The 20040-nt window shown below is 41.7% G+C and overlaps 1 protein-coding gene across 1 annotated transcript in view; it reads right to left on the bottom strand.

Moving 5' to 3' along the window:
- Positions 1 to 1074: 1074 nt before the first annotated feature.
- LOC308063974 (growth hormone-releasing hormone receptor-like) overlaps positions 1075 to 20040 on the bottom strand; it is a 494830-nt gene continuing 475864 nt past the window's right edge. The window contains exon 14 of the mRNA XM_080387720.1: positions 1075 to 14462. The gene's annotated coding sequence lies outside the window, so the exon portion shown is untranslated. The remainder of the gene's footprint in view (positions 14463 to 20040) is intronic.

Below are 20040 nucleotides of genomic sequence, written 5' to 3' on the forward strand. Positions count from 1 at the left end.
CCCCGGGCAAAGGGGCTGTCACCACATTAGAAGGGGTAGTGACCCCTAATCACAAACCCCGGGAAAAGAAAATGTGGACTTGGGGAGAAGGTGCTCAAGATTTAATATTTTTTGGATGAAAGTACAGCCCTGTCAGTGCTCCATGCACCAAAATGGACCCAGAAGGTTTAAGGCTCACAGAATTAAAGCCTTCCCCACACATAACTAACAGTAAAAGGATGCCTCCCATAGCATCACGAGTGGGAGAGAGATAGGACACAGACATAAGGCTCTGTGGGCCATGGTGTGGCAGAAAGGTATTCCCCGAGATCTTACAAACAGGTTGCTGACTGACAAACTGGAGAAGCTGGTGTTAGGATGGCCTGAAAGCCCAGCGGTTAAGAACGAGAGCCCAGTTCCCAGTGCTCCCTTACCAAAGCCAACCGCATCCCCCGGGCCGATGGGAAACCAACACCTTTGCCCCTTGTAGTGAGCGGGGCAGTGAAGGGTGGGTACATACTAGGCAGCTCACTGAAAACCACCGAGGTGATCTATTAATTACTTGTTTTGTGGAACCTAAGTTGGTACCAGTAACATTCCTGGTAGATACTGGAGCTCAGGCTTCCGCTATTAAAACTGAAGGTGCAGCACAAGGCGACATAACTTTGTCTAAGCAACATATGCTTGTTGCAGATGCTTTTGATCATGTTGAAGCACAAACATCAGCTACTGTCAGTTGGTAATTACCCGGGGAGGGTACAGCCACTCTGGTAACGATGGTTGTGGGGCCATTTCTGCTTAACCTTTTAGGACTCGATGTTCTGAAAGGTAAGATGTAGACTGATGATAAGGGGAGGAATTGGACATTTGGCACCCTGTCTATAGATACACAGCCCCAGACCGGAACATTAAAACATGTGAACAGAGACTGGAACAGTGGTTAATCCAAAAGTTCAGATCCAGTTACTTATAACGGAATTACCAAATTATTCTGTGCAAGCCACTTGGGACCAGGTTTTTAAAAAATCTGATTTCTCAGGTCTTACAATACTGCATGATGAAGCACTGTATATTTTCTTAAATCCCTTTAAAAAAAAAAAACAAAACAAAACAGGATTTAGAGACATTTCAGATAAATTCCATGTAAATATTTCACACTGTTGTATCTTTTGCAAAGCTACCTACCTTTCAGAATCTGCTTCTTAATTGGACTGTGGTCCCTAAATGAATGAATAGCTGAGTCAGAGAAACACAGTAACTTGATCATTGCTTAAAATAAGTTAATAAATCTGGGCTTTATCTTAATGTGTTTCAGCCAACTGTAAAAGAGAGACTATGTTATGCCCCTCTCTCTTAAAAGAGCTGTCAAGATAAAAAAACAAATGCTCAGATCTGCCAATAATGGGACCATGTAAGTGTCAGAATTACATAAGAACTGACAATGTTGATAAACTGTATAAAAACTGTATGGAGAGTCCAGCATGTCTCTACAGATCCATTTAAGCTATACAAATATTTTCCTAGTGTTACTCTCAATAAATACAAAAGTCAATCTAGCAAGATCAAACTGAGTTTAGATTACTTGGATAAATGTCAATATCAGTAGTGATATTAAAATCAAAGACAAAACAGAATGAGCAAAGGACGTGCAACTTCTGCTTTGTAACATTAAAAAGTTCATGGAAGGAACAAACAACTAAACCCTGTTAAGAAAGCCAGGCCTGAAGGCCTGACAACTCACATTTCCTTACTTTTTGCAAAACAAAGTGGATCTGAAACAGAAGTAGCACATTTCAAGCCTAATAGATGCTGAGAAGAGTGCAATCGTACAGTCTATGTGCCATTGACCTATGCTAGCTAGGTGCTTCAAAAGAAAAAGCATTTGACACCTGTGGAGATGTAGTAACATAAGAAACTCTTGAGGCTGTCAGCTCTGGCGGAGGGAGCAGGGAACAGTATGGTGATAGCAATAAACTATGGCCCACAAGAACAGCACTCAGGTTTTCTGAGCCTTTTGTACTGTCAAGTTCATTCAATTCTTCACCGACAGCAGCCTCACCTGGGACAGTCAGTATTTTCACTTACAGTGCTAAAAACATTCAGCAATCTAAATATTTCTGTCAACTTCCAGGAAAAGAAAGGAAAAAAAAAAAGGGGGGGGGGGGGGGCAGGAGGGAGGGGGCAGGAGGGGGAAAAAAGAAAAGGGGAAAAGGAAGGCGAAAAAAGGGAAAAAAAAATGGGAAAGGTGGGAAGAGGAGGGGGAAAGGTGGGAAGAGGAGGGGGAAAGGTGGGAAGAGGAGGGGGAAAGCAAAAAAAAAAAGAGAAGAACCGGTCTGTGGTAATACTAATAGCTGAACCAGCTGGATGGAAGAGCTTCAGTTTATCAGCTAAACTGAAACCCCAGAATCCCATACAAAGTGGTAATGGAAACGAGTAACGCCTTTCCCAAAAACTTTTAGATAATGTCAGCCTCTTCACACCTCAACCGATGCCCAAAAAGGCAATATACAGGTTAAGTTATACAGACAATATAAATGTCTGAGTACATCTTTTAGACCAACAATTATTACAAACCGCACTCAGAAACCTATATTAATGCACTACCACTTCCCAAGAACCACTAAATCCGCTTAGTGAACGCTCACAAATCTTATCTTATTGTAGTCTTAGAAGACTAAAATCTGAGCAATGAAGAAAGACCCAAACTCACCCCTCACATCACAAGAAGACCTTCCCTGTGAGATCAGCTGTTATTTCACTTGATCTAATTTGCAAGTGCTAGCAATCCAATCAATACATATGTAACTTGGAATTAATCATCATACAGATTGTGCTTTCCTAGTATTTAGGAAGTAGTGGCTGGGAGGCATGGATAGAGGATTACAATGAGGAGAAGTAGGTATTATTGCAGCTGTAGATAATTAGGGTTGAGGCAGAATTATGATAATTAGTTCCATTATTTCATTAACTCCATTGTTTAGGGAGAAGATTACTTTAGGCAAACTGAGAGTGCTTCAAAGATAAACTGAGTCAAAAAGTTTGTTAAAAGAAGAAATTGATTTCTTATTCAGGATTTAGCCTCATGACAAAACCAGGGGTGCCCCTTAAACTAAAAAGCAGAGGGAACACAAATTACAGGGACAGAGCCCAAGGTATTTCAGGCCTGAAACTTTTGGCTTATAGTAAGGCACTTTGAAAGCTTCACTCCAGGTTCATGTAGAGTAGCAGAGTCACAGAGCAATATGCCAGTGTACTTAGTACCAGAGAAAAACATGAAAGGGATTTGCATAGGAAAGCAATACAGGCTTCTTCAGCTCAGATCCTCATGGCTGCAGCATTTTCCACAGAAATGCGAGAACAGATTCACTGAGGCACCAGTAGGGAACCAACCACACTGTGCCCCTATGAATTATTTCATATTGAGGAGAGAAAAAGGGTCATTAGTGTGGTTATAGCCCTGTTTTAGAGGAACGGGAAACTGGGACACCATTTCACATGACGAATAATCTGTAGTTCCAGCAAGGTCTTATCAGATGAAGCCTGTCAGGAGGAAAAGAGAGCTGTAAGACAGTCACTGTTCTCCTTAGCACTGTCAAGACCTAGATGCTGAGAGACAGGCAGCCCATAAGTGTAGGTGCCTGAGGCATTTCAGCATGGAAAGGTAGAGAAGGTTAAGTGGCAGATGTGCAGGTGTTTTCAGGGTGGCAGTTTTAAACATAGGCACCCAGATACTGCTCAGGTGCCATTTCAGAGTTGTCCCTTGGGTCTTAACTTTGCCAAAGGGCTAAAGCACATTAGTAGTCTTCACAGATCACATCCCTGAAATTAATCATGGTTACGACCCACAGGACCACAAACAATTTTATTCCACTTGATTTCTGTCAGGACTGAAGAGCCCTTTCTTACCTTTCATAGAAGAAAGTACATAGCAACTTTTTCATGGAGATGACAATTCTTTAGCTGTCTCTGTCTCCTGTCTCTCAGTCCCCCTTGGCTGACATCCCTCTGTCCCTCAGATATCTCCCACTTTCTCCTTTCAAAATGTCTCATTGCCCAATCTGCTTGATTTAAACTTGGATCAATTGCTCTTTGTTTGAAGTTTGCTGCTCCTCGGACCCAGAGAAAGGCAGGAGTGTCAAACACCTCGCCTGTACTCTCCAGCTGTCTTGGATGGCCTCATAAAAAACTAATACCTCTCCGTCCAAACCTTTCCTTGCATAAAATAGGGTAATGTTTCCCCTGGGAATGTGGCCGGAATGAGAGTACTGGATTTTTTCAAGGCAGGCAGCACAAGTTTCTGAAAGGTCCTTTGATCTTTACAGTTATGTCTAGGAGCACAATCAATCCTGTTGTCTTTAATTTATGTCAGTCAGGGGCTGAACTGGCTTCCTTGCAGAGATGTTTGGTTTTTTGCTATGCTCCTTCTGACAGGAGCAGGAAAACTATATATGCAGAAGGCTACTGGTGTTTTCCAGGAAATACTGATTAGGGATGGTTGACTAGATATAAACCACCAGCGGGAAGGAATATAATTGTCTTACAGATTCTGATGGCTGCTTAGAGGCAAACAAATCAAAAGGCATGTTAATTGTTCATACCATAGATTCTTTCACACAATAAGGTTTCTTTTTTTCTTACCTTACCTTTCAGGCCCAGTTTGCTGACAGCTTTATTATGCTTGGTTTAAATTGCATCTTTGTGCCTTTGCCAACTCAAGAAATAAGATGTTTAATAAATATTTCTGAACCTATTCAAATCAATCAGACTTGGGAACTTGGATCAAATTTAGAGCTAGTGTTCTTGCTACATAACCCTTATACTCCTTCCTACTTGGAATCAGTGAGAGACCTCACACAAAATTCCTGAGCATGTGGAGACTCAAGAAGTCTTCTGGGTCATAACATGTCAGTGTAGGGGAAAAAAATGAAGCCTTATGTCCCTGTTCCTAAGCTGATTCATAAAATGCTTTCACACCCGTAACTATGCAGAAGATGTCTTCTTCCATTCTTTCTTTAATGGCATACCACAGTTCGACATTGGATAATAAGAACAGAATAGAATAGAACAGAACAGAATAGAATAATGAAAATCTTTTCATGATTAAGACAAGAAGGCAGAAACAATGACTTCTAATGTAAGAAGAGTTTATCAATTAAGCTGATTTTTTTCATTAGAGCAGAGCATACTGAAGTCCTGAAGAGCTTCTTACTTTTTCTTTATTATACTATCCAGTCCAATAAAATTTTACTGCTAATAAAGCCTCTGCCTGCAAACCTGCTATTGCTTCTCTCTGTAGAACACCATAACTATAAGATGTTGCCACTATTACTGCTAAACATGTTTTCCATCTTTTCTGTTCATTAATAATGAGACTTTGAAGCTGCTTGCTGAAAAACGGATTTTAAAAAGTCGACATGCTTGCACATTATGCATGTAAGATGTAGTGAGGTCGTCATTAGGTAGATCTCAGACTTAGAGATGCAGAAGCGGGCTGGAAATTAGGACCATGTGTGTCAATCAGTTAGCTGAGGGGAATGTGCTCGAGCTTGTAGGTATGGAACCCTGGGAGGACAAGGAGGGTGAATAGACACAACAATTAACGGGATGAGTCATGCTGAGAGAGCATAGGGGAGTGGGGGACGGATGGCGCCAAGGAAAGGTAACACCTTGCTGTTAATTGATGGTAGTTAACCACCAATCGGGGATGGCCTAGTATGCAATGCTTAGCTTCAAGAACCAATCTGTTTAAAATGCGCAGCTTCTGAAAGTGTATATAAACTCATGCTTCTGTACAATAAATTGACATTTGCTTGCATCAAGCTGCATCCCGTCTCTCCATCGCAGCATACAGACACACCTAATGTTTGGCTCCCATTGATTTATCCCAAGATATAATTATTTAGGTTTTGTGGAAGTATCTTGCATTTTTAGATGTGTATCAGATTTGAAATGTGATTCTGTGCAGATCAGCAGGTAAATATTGGCATTGTCACTATCCATTTTTGCAGTCTTGTGTGGATCACTTGAGACAGATCAATGTTTCTAAACAAAACAAAAAACCTCAATGTCTGATTATTAAAACGTTAAAATTCTGTAGATTTCACCATTAATGAAATATAGGGAGTAATTGCTTTAACTTCCTCAAGTGGAAACCAGGGGAGAAGGACAAAGAATGAGTAAGCATGTCCTGTAATTGTTTTTTAAGCCTATTGTACAGCACTCCACTGAACTCTTATCTTCTTTCTCCCTCCTTCCGTGCAACATGCCACAGATGGAGAACTCTGTTCTTCCTCTTGCTTAGAAATTGTTTGCATCTTCTCTGTGTTTGGACAAGTGTGAAAGCAGTCTGCTAGGACTTTATCACAGAATAGTAGGTGCTCAATTTTATTGCCATATTCAATGAAATTAGCGGATTATCTGACAACATTTGCACATTCCAGTGTAAGGAAACAGTCCATCAAGCTGTAAGCACATGCAACAATGGTTTTCAACCAGTGGTCCACCTCTGTGAAAATCTTTAACTAATCGTAAAGGCTGCACAAGAAGCCAAGTACACTGCAAGCTACTTCAAATTCAGTAATTAAAATGAATGTTAAGGGACAGCAAATCAGAAGCAAAAAAACCCAAACAATCAAACAAAAAAAAGCTGAACAGAGGCTTGTGAGCCCTTTCCCAAGCAGGTCCCTATCTCAGCAGAGGAAACAAGTGTTGAATAAAACTCAGATAAATAAAATAAAAAATAACAGAAATATAAAGACACAAAATAAATAAAATTCAGAGGAGCTGTTTCAGAAGCAAGCCACAAAGATTAGCAGGCCAAGTGAGTCCCATTAGAGTGCAAGGAAAGTCACTTAATGTGCGAGTGGGCAGGGGAATGTGCCTATCATTCCAGCGGCTTTAACGCTAGCTCTATATCCCTTATTAATTGGTCGCAGCGTCAGAAAAGCTTGCTTCAGGCTTGTTTTTCTCTACAGAAGCTGACAGGACAACACCATTTGCTGAAAATAGCACATTGCTCAGTCTTTCTTCTGTGTGCCCTATGACACTTGCTAGAACACTTCATCTGGAGTAGCTTTCATTATCAACATTTAGGTCCTGCATTTACTATCACTTTTATTCCAGAAAAATAAGTGCTCTTCTCCAAAAGGACAAAAATATCTTGGATGAGGCAACTTAACAGTGTGCTGTGAACTTATCAGGCGCCTTGATGCCAAAGCATGCCAAAGAGGGACACGAAAGTTAATTCAGAGTGGTTCCTCTTACCTGGCCAAAGTTGGAATCTGTATCCTTAGGGATCTTCCTGAGACTCATATGGGCTTTTGCTCTCATATTCAGTATCATAACAGTAGTTATGCAGAGGGTGGGAAGGAGAGGGGGGAGGGAAAAAAAAAAAAAAAAAAAAAGGAAGCAAACACCAAAAAGCCTGACTGCAGCAAATGTTTGCCCATAAAGAAGCACTTCATATCTTTCTACTATTCTTCAAGAAGTAAATAGGAAAATATTAATTCATTATTGTGTCTGGAGTGTGCTAAGCAGCTATGAAATATATCCAAATCTGGAAGGCAATTAGCTCAACCTCTGGCTAGGGCAGAATATAAACTTTTGAAATCGGAAAGGAGAGGTGCAAATACAACTTGTAACTGAGCGGGGAAAAAATTGTAAAAAGCTAGAAATGGAGCAATTTAACGGAGAAAGAAAGAATCAGATAATGTTATTAAGGTCCCCTGGACAGCAAAGACCACTTCATTGACTAAATGAGCTAGCTAAGGAAATCATGATTATGACAGTATTTATCTGATGGTCCTCCTCTTCTCCTCCCCACCTTTAAACCCTCAGGCAAGATTCTGTATGTCAGCAGCCATAATTAGAGCTGTCTCCTAGCTCAGCACGTGCCTCCTCTCCTTAAAATATTAACTGCCTTAAACCAGTATGACCAGTGGCTTGGAGACAGTTCACTAAATAGATACTACAGCTGAGGAGGCTTCCCCAGTAGAAGCCTAATGACCTGATAAATTAGCCCCTCTCTCCCTCCATAGCCAAAACTCCCATTAGAATCTGCAAGTGGATGGCGAGGAGGTGGCAAGAAGATCAGTGGGGTTAGAGAAACATTAATGGCAGCCCACAGCAGGAACAGGCTGGTATCTAAAAGCTAGAGATGGATGTGGGGGGCTGAACTTCAGCATGCAATGAAGTAGTGGATGTCTGCTTAAGGCTGCTTGTTTTGATGCCATCTACTGAATTAAAGAGAGAGTGTCCATGCTGCAGTGATAGGTTATTAATCGTTACTGTCCCTCCTTCAGCCTCACTAGGAGACAGGCACAAACTATCAAGCCTAATCATTCCTTAATATCATTATTTATATTCTGAAACACCGTGGACAATAATGCCAAACACTTTTCCTGCACTGACATACTGCAAGGAGCCTGGACCAGTCCTGGTAAACCTGTATTTCTCCCTGTAGAGGCTTCTCTACAGGATTTCTTGTTGATTTTGTCTTGGAGGCCATAAAGTTTTAAATGTAGTCATAAGCTGACCATGCTGTTTCTTTTCTTGTGTGTCTCTGACAGCTCCCAAGCAAGCTGTGCTAGAGGGCTGGCTGTGCTAACCTATCCCTGGACCCAGGGATTCAGTGTCCCATGGGCATCCTCTTACAGTGCTACAATGTTAACAGATCATTAACAGCCCATTAACGTTTTTTTTTTCATGCTGGTATGTTTGATCTTGAGGGAGGCATTTAGCTTTTCCAACAGATTCAGCCAGTGACCCAGCTGAGACAGGTCCATGTATTTATTTTTTTTTACACCAGAACTGAATTTAAGCGGTGCACGTAAATGTGGAGTCTTTTCCATCAGTTGCATCCCTGATGGTTATTCCTCATTTTTACTGCCCATGGTTAGATAGAGGGGATTATTCTGAAGAGGGCTTTTGGATTTCATCTGGGGGGAAAAAATGTGGCTAATTCTGAAAGTTACTGCAGCCCTCAGCAACAGCCTAGTCTTGGTGTTTGGTAGAAGAGAGAATGTGCTTAGTATAAACCAGATATTTTAGGCAAATGAGGCAGAAGTGAGATAAGTCTGGGAAAAAGCCAACTAATCTGGGTCACCAGATGGGATGCTATAAAGCAAAAGGCACAGTAGCAGCAACTATCTAAATTAGAGTAAAACAAAAGGACGTACCCATTATCAGTAGCTCTAATGTTTTTTTAACAAGTGGGGATGGCAACAGAAAAATCTGTATCAGACTTGTGTGTGCTTATAAACTAACAGATGATTAAGAGAACAAAATTGCACAAAACAGAAACAGTGTAGGCTATTTATTATCAAGGCAATAGTAAAAAGATGGGAATATTTAGTTACTAAAAGTTGTAAGCCAGAAAGAACAGCCTCTACTTTTTAAAGGATCTTGTGATTTTCTCCTGCATGTGCCTTTTGGCACTCAGGTCAAGCTGACATATGTCCATCTCTGCAACTTTGGAGGTTGCCAGCAAAATCCCCACTGTGGACTTCTGTGCCTGCACACAACTTGAGGACTCTAATGAATCTGCTGAACATCTTTTTCAGCCCCACAAGTTCTTACTTGACTTTGTTTTCAAAATAAGGGTTGAAGACACATATTTAAACGATAAATTCTGCTCTCATCTCATGAACGGGTGATGGGGCTTGAGACCTTCTGACTTCCTCCTAAGGTGCTTCAAATTTCATGCTTAGTCTGAGCTGTTGGAAGCCTCTCTTGGAGATTTTGGGGATAGCCAGGAAAACCCCTCTGTGATGGCTACCAAGAAGTCACAGGATACATCCAGTTCTGGTGTGTGGAGTTACTGGGCTTGGCTGGAGGAAGTATGCTGTCTGGACTAGTGCAAGAGGAAATTGGCACTCAGAAAAAGTTTTACCAAGTGGTTATATGGATTTGATAGAGCTGGACCTCACCACCCTCCAGCAAAGACAAAATGACTGCTGTCTCAGCCCTTTCCAGACACTTGTGTTTGGATTTGACACAGCAATGGGAAGAATCCCAATACGTGGGTTTAGCAATGGAGATATGCAAATGTGTTTAGCATAATGTAATATTGGAGTTTATTGGAAACACACTAGTCTAACCAGTTGTCTTAGACATATGCATGCTTTCAAGGATGCATGGATTTGTTCATCTGCATATATAAAGTAAGCAGTGCAAGAAAGACTATAAGAACATAAAATTCAAGACCAAGAGTTCATTTATCACACCAGTCTGTTTCCAGTACATAGGGGAAAAGATACAAGAATTAGACGAGATTCCTTTCAGCATTCAGTATCTGCAGCTGATACAGCTGGAAAAAATGGACAAGCTTTCATTTATCTTCATCACAGCTGGAAAAATAAATACTACTACTTTTCCCCTAAAGACCTTGCATCCAGATATTATCCTTGTTACAAATCTGTTATTATTGTTTAAAACAAAGAGCTGAAACATGTCCTTCAATATTCCTCATTCACTCCATTTGTGTGAGAGGATGACATTTACCCCTGGTGATTTTTGGATGGGAAATGTCTATTTCCCCCCCAGTTCTATTTTTCAAAAATAAAGAATATACATAACAAAAATAAAAACATACCAAAATCTCCCAAAAATATCAATAAGAAGACATTGACTGGACTTGACTTCCCTTGTCTCTGTCCAGTTCTACTGGTGTGGGAGGTGTCCATGTTATTTTAATAACAAATTGATGTAGCTTTCTGTCTGTCTTTGACGGTGACTCTCCAGGACTGAAAGAATTCATATTTTATTTTGGAACAGCAGCCAACAGCTGCTTGGTGGTAACTTCACATGGTGGACTCAAGGTCTGCTAACATCTGAATTGTGTTAGGCTGCAGATACAATAACTGTCAACAACAGGGACAGCATGTATGAAGGCAGCATCAAAGCACTGAGAAAGACAAATACACTGCCTGGGGCTAAGGAAGTCATGAACTTCCATGCCTGTCAGTAAAGGCAGTCATATACATTAATCCTGCTTTTCCATTCTGCTACTCAAAATCCACAAATACATAGGCTTGTTTTTTTGGGAAAAAAAAATCCCCAATTATGGGCTGGTTGGATAGATTTAGGTTTCTTTGGCTTCAGTTCAGTGAGAAATAAAGATGTGGAAGAGAAGTCTGGACTTGGGACTATCCCTTCAATGTCAAAGGGAACTTAAGGTCTGGCAATATATAGGCAACACCTTGAAGTGGGCTTCGCTAAGGAAGGAAATACACTGTGACAATCTATTTTTGCAGTGTAATGCTGTAGCTATGATGGTGTTGGGGTTTGACAGAACAGCTTTTTTCCTTATATGTCAACATATACAGTAAAAACCGTTACGTCTCTATAAAAATATCAACTTCCTGAAAACACAAGGCAGATGTGAAAGGAAAAAAAAAATCAGCAAGATTGCAAAATTGCTTGCACTTAATTAAAATCATAAAAATAATAATGAATGAATAGAAACATAGCAAGTTCTAAAAAATTTATTTAAAAATATCAAGGTCTCAAATGCCTTGCTTTAATCAACTGTGCTAGTTTATGGATGTAGCTTGATCTCTTTCTTGGTCCCTTCTTCTGCCAACCTGCCCTTAATCATCAGCAGGCAAACTGGAAACATGAATGATCTCTGAGAGTCTTGCTAGCAAGAGAAATCAGTGCCTCACTCAGCATGGGTTTCTTATAATTAGGGTCTTAATTCCACTACTGCCATCAGTGGTCATCCTAGATTAAAGCATAAATGGTTTTTTTAATGCAAGGAAAGACTCTTAAAACGAAATATTTTCCTGCTTCACCAATGAGCAGGTATATAAAAGATATTCAAAGCAATCAGGCAGAAGGCTTAAATAAAAAGAGTCAGTTCACACAGCACTCAGCACAAAAATGTACCCATTAGAGTTAAAACAAACCAAGACATGTTCCCTGATCCATAACTTGTTTGATTGACTCTTCTCTCCGAAGTCTCTAGCATCCCCGTATTTTGAGCATATCCTGAGTAAGCTTATTAAATTGTTCCTCTAATTAACTTGATGGCATGAAATCATAGTTGGACTTACTGGTTGGAATTGTATTTTGTTGTTTAATGTTCAGTTACAAGAAAAAAAAGGGCTCGCTGGGGAAAAAACTTCCCTGGTGTTTAAGAAAGATCAGTCTCCAAATATTAGCCAATTAAAGGCGTAAGTGAAGTGTCCCAAAGACAAACAACATTCCAATACACACAGAGAGAAATAGAACCTAAGGCTCTGCTACCTGCTTAGCCCCAGAAGGGCAGAAGCTGGAGGCACAGGAGCCGCCCTGCTGTGGGGAGACAACACATTTCAGTAGCCCTTGCTCCATGGCCTCAGAAGCGCCTTTCCTATTCTCCAGGAGCAACAGGAATGCAGAAACCTGGTTTTCTGAATCTCCCCCGTTTTGTTTCTTTGGTCTTTAGTGTTACGTTCCTTTTGAAGGAGCTATCGGGCTTTAGCACTTAAGGAATGGGACAAACCACTTGATTTTGGTTGTGCTGCTGAGGGTGCCTTCAGCAACACATGCCTTTTTTTATGATGCACTGGAGCAGTACAGAAGTTAAAGGCAGTAAACCAGCCTGGTAACTTGTTAGAGTTCCTGCTAAAAGGCATTTCCCTCTTTTCTTTTTTTCTCCTTTTTCTACAGGAACTTTGTTTCTATGACTCATTATTTCCTTGTCCAAAGGACTTTACATAATGGAAAGGTAAATACAGCTTGGATTGGTACAAACCACCTGACTTGGCCTGCAGACCAAATGTGGGTTGATTAATGACATCATCTTTTCCAAATAAAAACCAAAAAATGAACACACTTAAGGAAAAAAACCATTCCAGGCATCTAATTTACCAGCAAGCGAGTAAAGAAATACCGAGAGAAACATGACTTCTCCCTTTTTCCAGGGCCTGCTTCTGCTTATGTTAAGGCTGATTAGCACAACTAAGCTGAACATGGAAGAATTGTCCACAAGCTCTCCTTAGGTTGAACATTGTTGCTACTGCTGTTTCAGACTTGAAGAAAAGAGAGTGCTCAAAATCTTTGCTTTTCCTGTTGTGCCTGCCACTCTAATGAAAGATTTCACCTGTGTTTCCAGGCTTTGCTTCATTAAAGCTGGAAGCAGTCTTGCTGTTGAACATCATGCACAAAACAGATAATGGACGTGTGAGTCAAACTACTCACAAATATGCCCTTTTCAAAGTGAGGCCTATTGGATGTCATTAAGGCAGAGACCTGTTGCGTATGAAGTCAGTGGAAAAAAATGTCCTGAGGGCTACAAAATGAGAATTCCTATACATTATTCCAAAAAATTACATCAGAATCATGCAGCAAAAGAAAAAGCAAAAGTCTTCCCCAACAGCTGCCAAGTTTGCTTAACTTTCTTATCACGATACACAGAGCAATAGAGTCAATTAATTTTCTTCCACAAACATATCCTCTAATTAGTGACTGCTGTTTCTAAGCTGGATAAGCAGTAAGCATGGCAAAGTTTATCTTCAATGGAAGGTAAATATGTACAAATGTGTATATACATGGATAAAAGCACACAGAGACCTATACAATTTGTATAGCTTGTATACTAGTTAACTACACAAAGTGTATGGTTTACCAGGGCCATCTGCCATTAAATCTTTTCACAGTGCTTTTATCATCTGATAAGGACAAAGTGCATCTGCCTGATTTACTTTGGAAATGGGAAATAAACTTTAAACATTGCTGTAGAATTGCCATTTTGTATCTTATTATCATCATGCATCATGTTATTCGGACCTGGAAGCTTTGATCACCTTATAGCCCTCTTATTGAAGCTGGTCCATTCTTTATCAAGTTCCACCACTTTTACTGAGTGGTGTGTTGTCGTTGGCTGGACACCAGATGCCCCCCAAGCCGCTGTGTCACTGCCCTCCTCAGCTGGGCAGGGCAGAGGAACTGCACCCCAGGCTGCTGGGCCGGGGTATGGGCAGGGACATCCCTCAGCAATGGCTGTCGTGGGCAAAACAGGCTCAGCGTGAGGAAACTGGTTTCATTCATTACCCATCAAATCACAGCTGGATAATGAGGCCCCAGCCCGGGCCCCTCTCCCTGCGGGGCCACAGGCCCTGCCCGCAGCTGCCCCAGCGCCACCGCCCGCGGGTCACGGCCTCCCTCGGGCACCCCCTGCCCCGGGGGTCCCTGCCTGGGCTGCGGGGGGGGAAGCTTCTCTCCGGGGGCTCCACGGGCTGGGGGCACAGCCTGCCTGGCCGGGGGCTCCCCACGGGCTGGGGGCAGCCTCTGCTGCAGTGCCTGGGGCCCCCTGCCCCCACACAGTCTCACCGCTCCCCTGCTATTTCCCCCCCCTCTGAAATCTCTTCTCCCCTCGGCGCTGCCACTGTGGCTGCTGAGCTGGGCCAGCAGCAGGACCAGCTGGCATCAGCTCCTCAGGCACGGGGGAAGGTTCTGGCACCTTCTCACAGACACCACCCTGCAGCCCCCACTGCCAACACCTTGCCACGCAAACCCGATAGACATAACCAGATGGTAGGAAGACTAGAAATGGACCTGAGTGATGAGCAGCTGCACACATTTCCTTTTGAAATGGGGCAGTGCTGAGATGGACCAGTATCTTGGGTCTCTGGAGACCTTGCACACAGGTGAAGGAGCTGTGGATAAACTTGAGACCACAGAATTGCATGAGCTGGCTCTGTAGTTTGGTGGAAAGTGGCAAAGGAAAGAGAGATGATGGAATAACAGAGGCATTGGGATGGCAATTCAGGGCTGTCCCCCCAGCCATGCTGGTGGGGGGAAGCAGGGAGGAATCCATCTGCCTCTCACACTTCTGCAAAGATGCAGCTGCTGAAACACCCTGCTTTTAGCCATCCTGTACTTTGCTTTCCCATCTTGCATTCTTCAGCTTGGGAAAGCATCCCAAAGCCGTGCTTACCCCAAATACATTACATTTGCACAGCAAAGGCTTTGTGCTTGTTGACCGTCCCCGTCGCTTTCCAAAAATCCGGATTGCTCAAGACCCAGTTTGAAAAATTCCCCTCGGGACCATCACCGTTCAGAGGGACCGAATCAAACTTGTTGCCGGTCCCCCCCTCTCCACACCGCTGACTCGGTCACAGGACTGTTTCTCGGTCCCGCGGTGGGAAGAGCTCGGGTGCCCTCTCCGGGCGGCGGGAGCGGTGGAGCCCGGCGCCTTCAGCGGGGCCGCAGCGCCATCTAGTGTCACCCAGACACGGAGCGAGGGACCGTAACCAGAACAGAATTTCGGAAAGGGTTATCTTACTAAGATCTTGCAACTACAGGTGTCGTCCTGCCCCGCACCCCCCCCCCCCCCCCCCCCGTTATCTTTGCAAGGGATAATTGATGTCTACAAGAACTGGAGATACAGAGTGGCTCACAGGAGTGCAGTACCGTTGGGGTGAGCTTTCCTAGCCAGGGACAGCATGTTGGGCCTTTAGTGGAAAGCACAGCATGAGAATTCAGTGGGAGCAAGGCTGAGTACTTGGCTCCCCTCTCCAGGGTTGAGAATCTCAGATATGTTCCATAGTTCCATTTCAAAGAAAAACTACAAAAATTTAAGTACCAATGTCCAAATTACAGTTCCAAAAAAATCCCTGTACAGAATAGGCCAGAACTCCATAAACACATGATTTTTAAAAAATTACCATGATTTTAATTATTCTTTTCATTCCTAGAAGCACTCAGTCTTCCTGTGTTGAGGGAGTTTTAGCCTTCATCATCATGTCCAATTCAGACCCCCAAACCGACAGCTCTTTGACACTGGAATTTCTTTGACATCCTTCTCAGAGGCTTCTAGTGAGCTTGCAGATGTTCTGAGGTCACTTAATGATGCAGGGTACAGAACGCTTGTGGAGGAGCAGTTCTCCCTTCAAAGAAATAGGTATTTATTTAGAGCACACACACGTGCTGGGAGATAGCCCAGAGCAGCCATCACCTCAGTCTGTGTGGACTCAAATTGGCCTTTCCCAGTGAGGCAGGTTTGCTGCTGGCAGTGAGCTGCCCTTTGCTAGGGGCACCTCCCCTCCATTCTCCTCTGAAGCAATGACATTATGCAGAGAAGAACAAGCCACTGAGCTCAGTGTGAGCCAAATTATTCCCAAATCTGTGGTTGCTTCCTATGACCATGAAGATGTACAAGCAATCCTGTGTAAGATACATACAGGCAGGCAGAGGTCAGATGTACCGGACTTAGAACTTGAAGCAAAATTGATTTTACACCCAGTGGTATTTGTTCAGTGTGTGCAAATACAGCCATGTAAATAACTGACTTTGTGTTTAGTTTTCATTACTAAGAAATTAGGAAAAGCATTGGGTTTAAAGTCAAAGTCAAACGTGAACATACCTGATGGTTTTTTTCCATGTTTGAAAGGTTGTACCATTTTGATTTGAAGCTCTTTTTGGTCTCTTCAAACTCAAGGTTTGAAATTCCCCAAAGATTACAGAAGAGAAAGCAAAGCAGAAAATTTTGAGCAGTTGCTTATTCTGACTTAGAAAAAAAAAGATTTTACAGTGTGGGACCCCTCAATATTTCTTCTGATTTCTGTGTTTATTCAGCTGAAAGAAAATGGTGATGTTACCATTATTTCACAAGTGTTCTGTCAATCAAACTGAAGTTTCAGATTGTCAGAAGGACAATTCATCTCAAAATGAATTGGCATAATGACAGGCTTACCTTCTTTCCCCCCCCATTAATGGCTTAATTATTTTTATAGTCTATTTCTGTATTTTCCCCCAGAAAAACTGGGTAGAGGAAACAACAGTGAACAGTGCCTCAATGCAAACATAAATAAAAAGTTTCTGCCATTTTCAAGTAACCAGATATTTCATGAATAACAAGGGTGTCTTTGCAGACAAAGATTTATTTGCTGACATGTATGATACTGCTGTGTGATCTTTTTCTATGCCAGTAGTACTTCCTAATAAAAAAAAAAAAAAATCACCTTATACTCAATGGTTAGATCCTAAATAACCTAAGTAGTTCTGTGACTGGTGGAAACAGTGAAGGACATGTTGGTGTTTAATGAAAACGAGCCTGAAAATTTGAACTCTTATTTGATTTCTGTGATTTCTAAGTTTTGGTCTCATGCACTGTTCTTTCTCTCAATAAAGAGTGCTAAAGTCATGCTCCCCTATATGTTGGTTTTTTGTTATTAAAAGGGGCAAAACCTAATGCTGTTCAGCCTCTGTTACATTGTGAGAAATGGCTGGAACGGGACATTGGATTTTAAAATTTTTCAGAGAGAACAGATGAGGGCAGACAAGTAGACAGGGATCATGCATTCCATCTGCCATGAGACCACCAAAAAGATCACAGAGCATTTTCATTTTAAGATGCTCCATACCAATTTCAGCCTGCATTTTGCTGTCATCTCATAGATTTTGTTCTAGTACTTGGAACTTATTAGAAGGCCTGATTTCTACTTCTGCAAATATAGTTTTATTTTTTTCTCAGTTATTTCTAATCAAAACCATTTTTATTGATGATCCATTTCACAGTACAGAAGCAGTTCAGACATGAAAAATTGAGTATCTTATCACATTGCTGATGTCCAGGGACATCTCAGAGGCTTCCACAAGGAAAATAGATACAGCACCACAGTTAGAAAATTGTACAAGGGAAGAAGGAGAATGGGGGGATGTTCAGGCATTTGTTACCACACTATCAAAACTAGCCAGCTACAAAGCTTTTACCACCCTATACTAGGTTAACTTCAATAAATGGAAACCGTGCCTTGCCCCAGCACGGCTACCAACCCCCCACAAGGTTTCAAAGGTTCACCTACTGTCTATGCTGTTTCTCCAGAAGCCAGACCATACAGCTCCTCCTCCTCCTCCTCCTCCTCCTCCTCCTCCAGCCAGCCAGCCCCCCCCCCCCCCTTTTCTCCTACATCTAGGGGCTCTCTTCCCTGCTTCTTTCACCCCTTCCTTCTGTCCTCAGTGCTATTTAACTACTTAGCAGTAATAAGCCACAGCTGCACATTATCCACATCAGCCAACCCACCACCCCTGAAGCCAGCCCACAGCTGTGTATTATCAATGTTAATTAACCTGCCTTCATTCTTCTACAATTCCTCTCCAATTCCTCTACAAGCATTTATCTTCGTAAATCACCATTATGTTGATGGAGCCCTGCTTTCCTGGAAACGGCTAAACATTTGCCTTTCAATGGGAAGTAGTGAGTGAGCCCCTTGTTTTCCTTTGCTTGCTTTTGCTTTCCATATTAAACTGTCTTTATTTCAACCCACGAGTTTCTGGATTTTTACCCTTCCAATTCTCTTCCCCCATCCTGCCACAGAATCTCAACAGAGATTTTGTATGTCCTTCTGGAGCCCCAGCTGGAGGCCAGGCAGAATGTCCTCATGTATTTCAAATGGGGCCAGATGTCCATCCTTAGGCACTTGAATTACTCTTTAAGCAGTTTCCTGAGAAAACCAAAAAAAGATTATTTTTTCAGATCTGCGGTGAGAATGTTGCCTTTTTGTTTTGACTTGGGGGGTTTCAGTGACGCATTTGAACTCTTTCCTAAGGAAAAAAAGCACTCACAAAAAACACATGGACAAATAAGTTACAGTATTTGGGAGAGGAAAAAAAAAAAGTTCTATCTAGTTGGAAAATTTATAATCTAATTTTAAAGCACAGTGCTTGGATTAGGGTTGTTTTGGAAGTGGGGTGAAGATAAAATGACACTTCATTTAGATTATAGTCAGCCTTCCTTTGGTGGTGTTCTGCTGGATCCAGTGAAAAAATAACCAACTTCCACTGCCTTCAGATCTAGCTTTGGATACTGCATCAGAAGAAAAATCATACTTTAAGGTACAGTGATGAGCAAGACATAGTCCATAGGGTGTGTCCCCAAATATCACCTTGTTGGTCTGGTTGCACATGTAGGATTCAAAGTGTGAATGAATGCTTTCCGTGGATGGGATACCTACACCCTTTCTGAAAAGCCCAGACAACAATAAAATCTGATGATTATTTTTTGTTATCAGGCTAATTGGTTCTTCTCAAAAAAACTCAGTTATTTACGATTCTTTTATCTATGACTTAATTTTGTCTGTAGTTTTTTCCTTTGTCTTTAGCATTTATGTAGAGCAGATCTTTAAAGAGTTGGTCTCGTACAAACTGTGATCTCAGTTTTCATCCTCCTCTTCTTCTGGTATTTCAGATAATTAATCTGGGAGAATTAAAACCTATTTATAAAGAAAAAAGTAACGGGGAAAGGGGTTCAGTAAATATTTATAAATGTGCATTACGTACCCAAATTTCTGTAATGGGTTCCACAATAAAGATGATCACTTATCAGTTTTAAAATTAGTCCATGTGATTCCTGTTAGCAACTGCATGCTAATAAACCATCTTTTTTCTTGCATCTTTCTGAGCTCGTAAGACCTTTCCAAGTGCTTGACCCATCTCAGTTTTGCACATACATATAGCATTTATATTCTAACACTTTGCAGTATTTGGCTCCTAGTTTCTTGTTTTAGCTTTGCAAAGGTATTAGGAGATAAACTAAGGTGATAAATATATCAGAGAGGATTTATGTATGGTTTTCAGTTTACAGTATGTTGATACTTATCGTGCAACATGTGAAAACATGTTGTGATTTTTCCATGAACTTTACTTAAGAAACAGAGAATTAATACAATCTAAGCAAACTATTCCTACTTGTTCTGACCTATAATTTTCTTGGACTTTTTTTTTTTTTTTTGGTTCACTGGTATACTTGAAGGGGGAAAACCAGCCAGGTTGGCCTGAACACCTTCTCCATTTATAAGAATTGACAGCAAGCTGTAAAATAAATTATTCCTGCTCCTCCAGTTCAAAAATCTCAGTTCAGTAGTGCCCTAACTGGCATACTCTTTTTCTTTTCCTTCCTAACCAACAGCACTTGCTCTCTGGTAGTACACGACTGAGGTGTCAGCTCCCTGTCAGATGTAAGACCTTTGTCTCTACACAGGCAGTTGAGAGCAAAGCAGCACAAAGCTGTTAATGAGAGGTGATGCCAACCCACCTGCCTGTCAGGGCTCGCTGCAGAAGGCAACGTACAGGGGAGAA

This window comes from Falco punctatus, assembly GCF_963210335.1.
Source record: "Falco punctatus genome assembly, chromosome: 4".
NCBI classification, from domain to species: Eukaryota; Metazoa; Chordata; class Aves; order Falconiformes; family Falconidae; genus Falco; species Falco punctatus.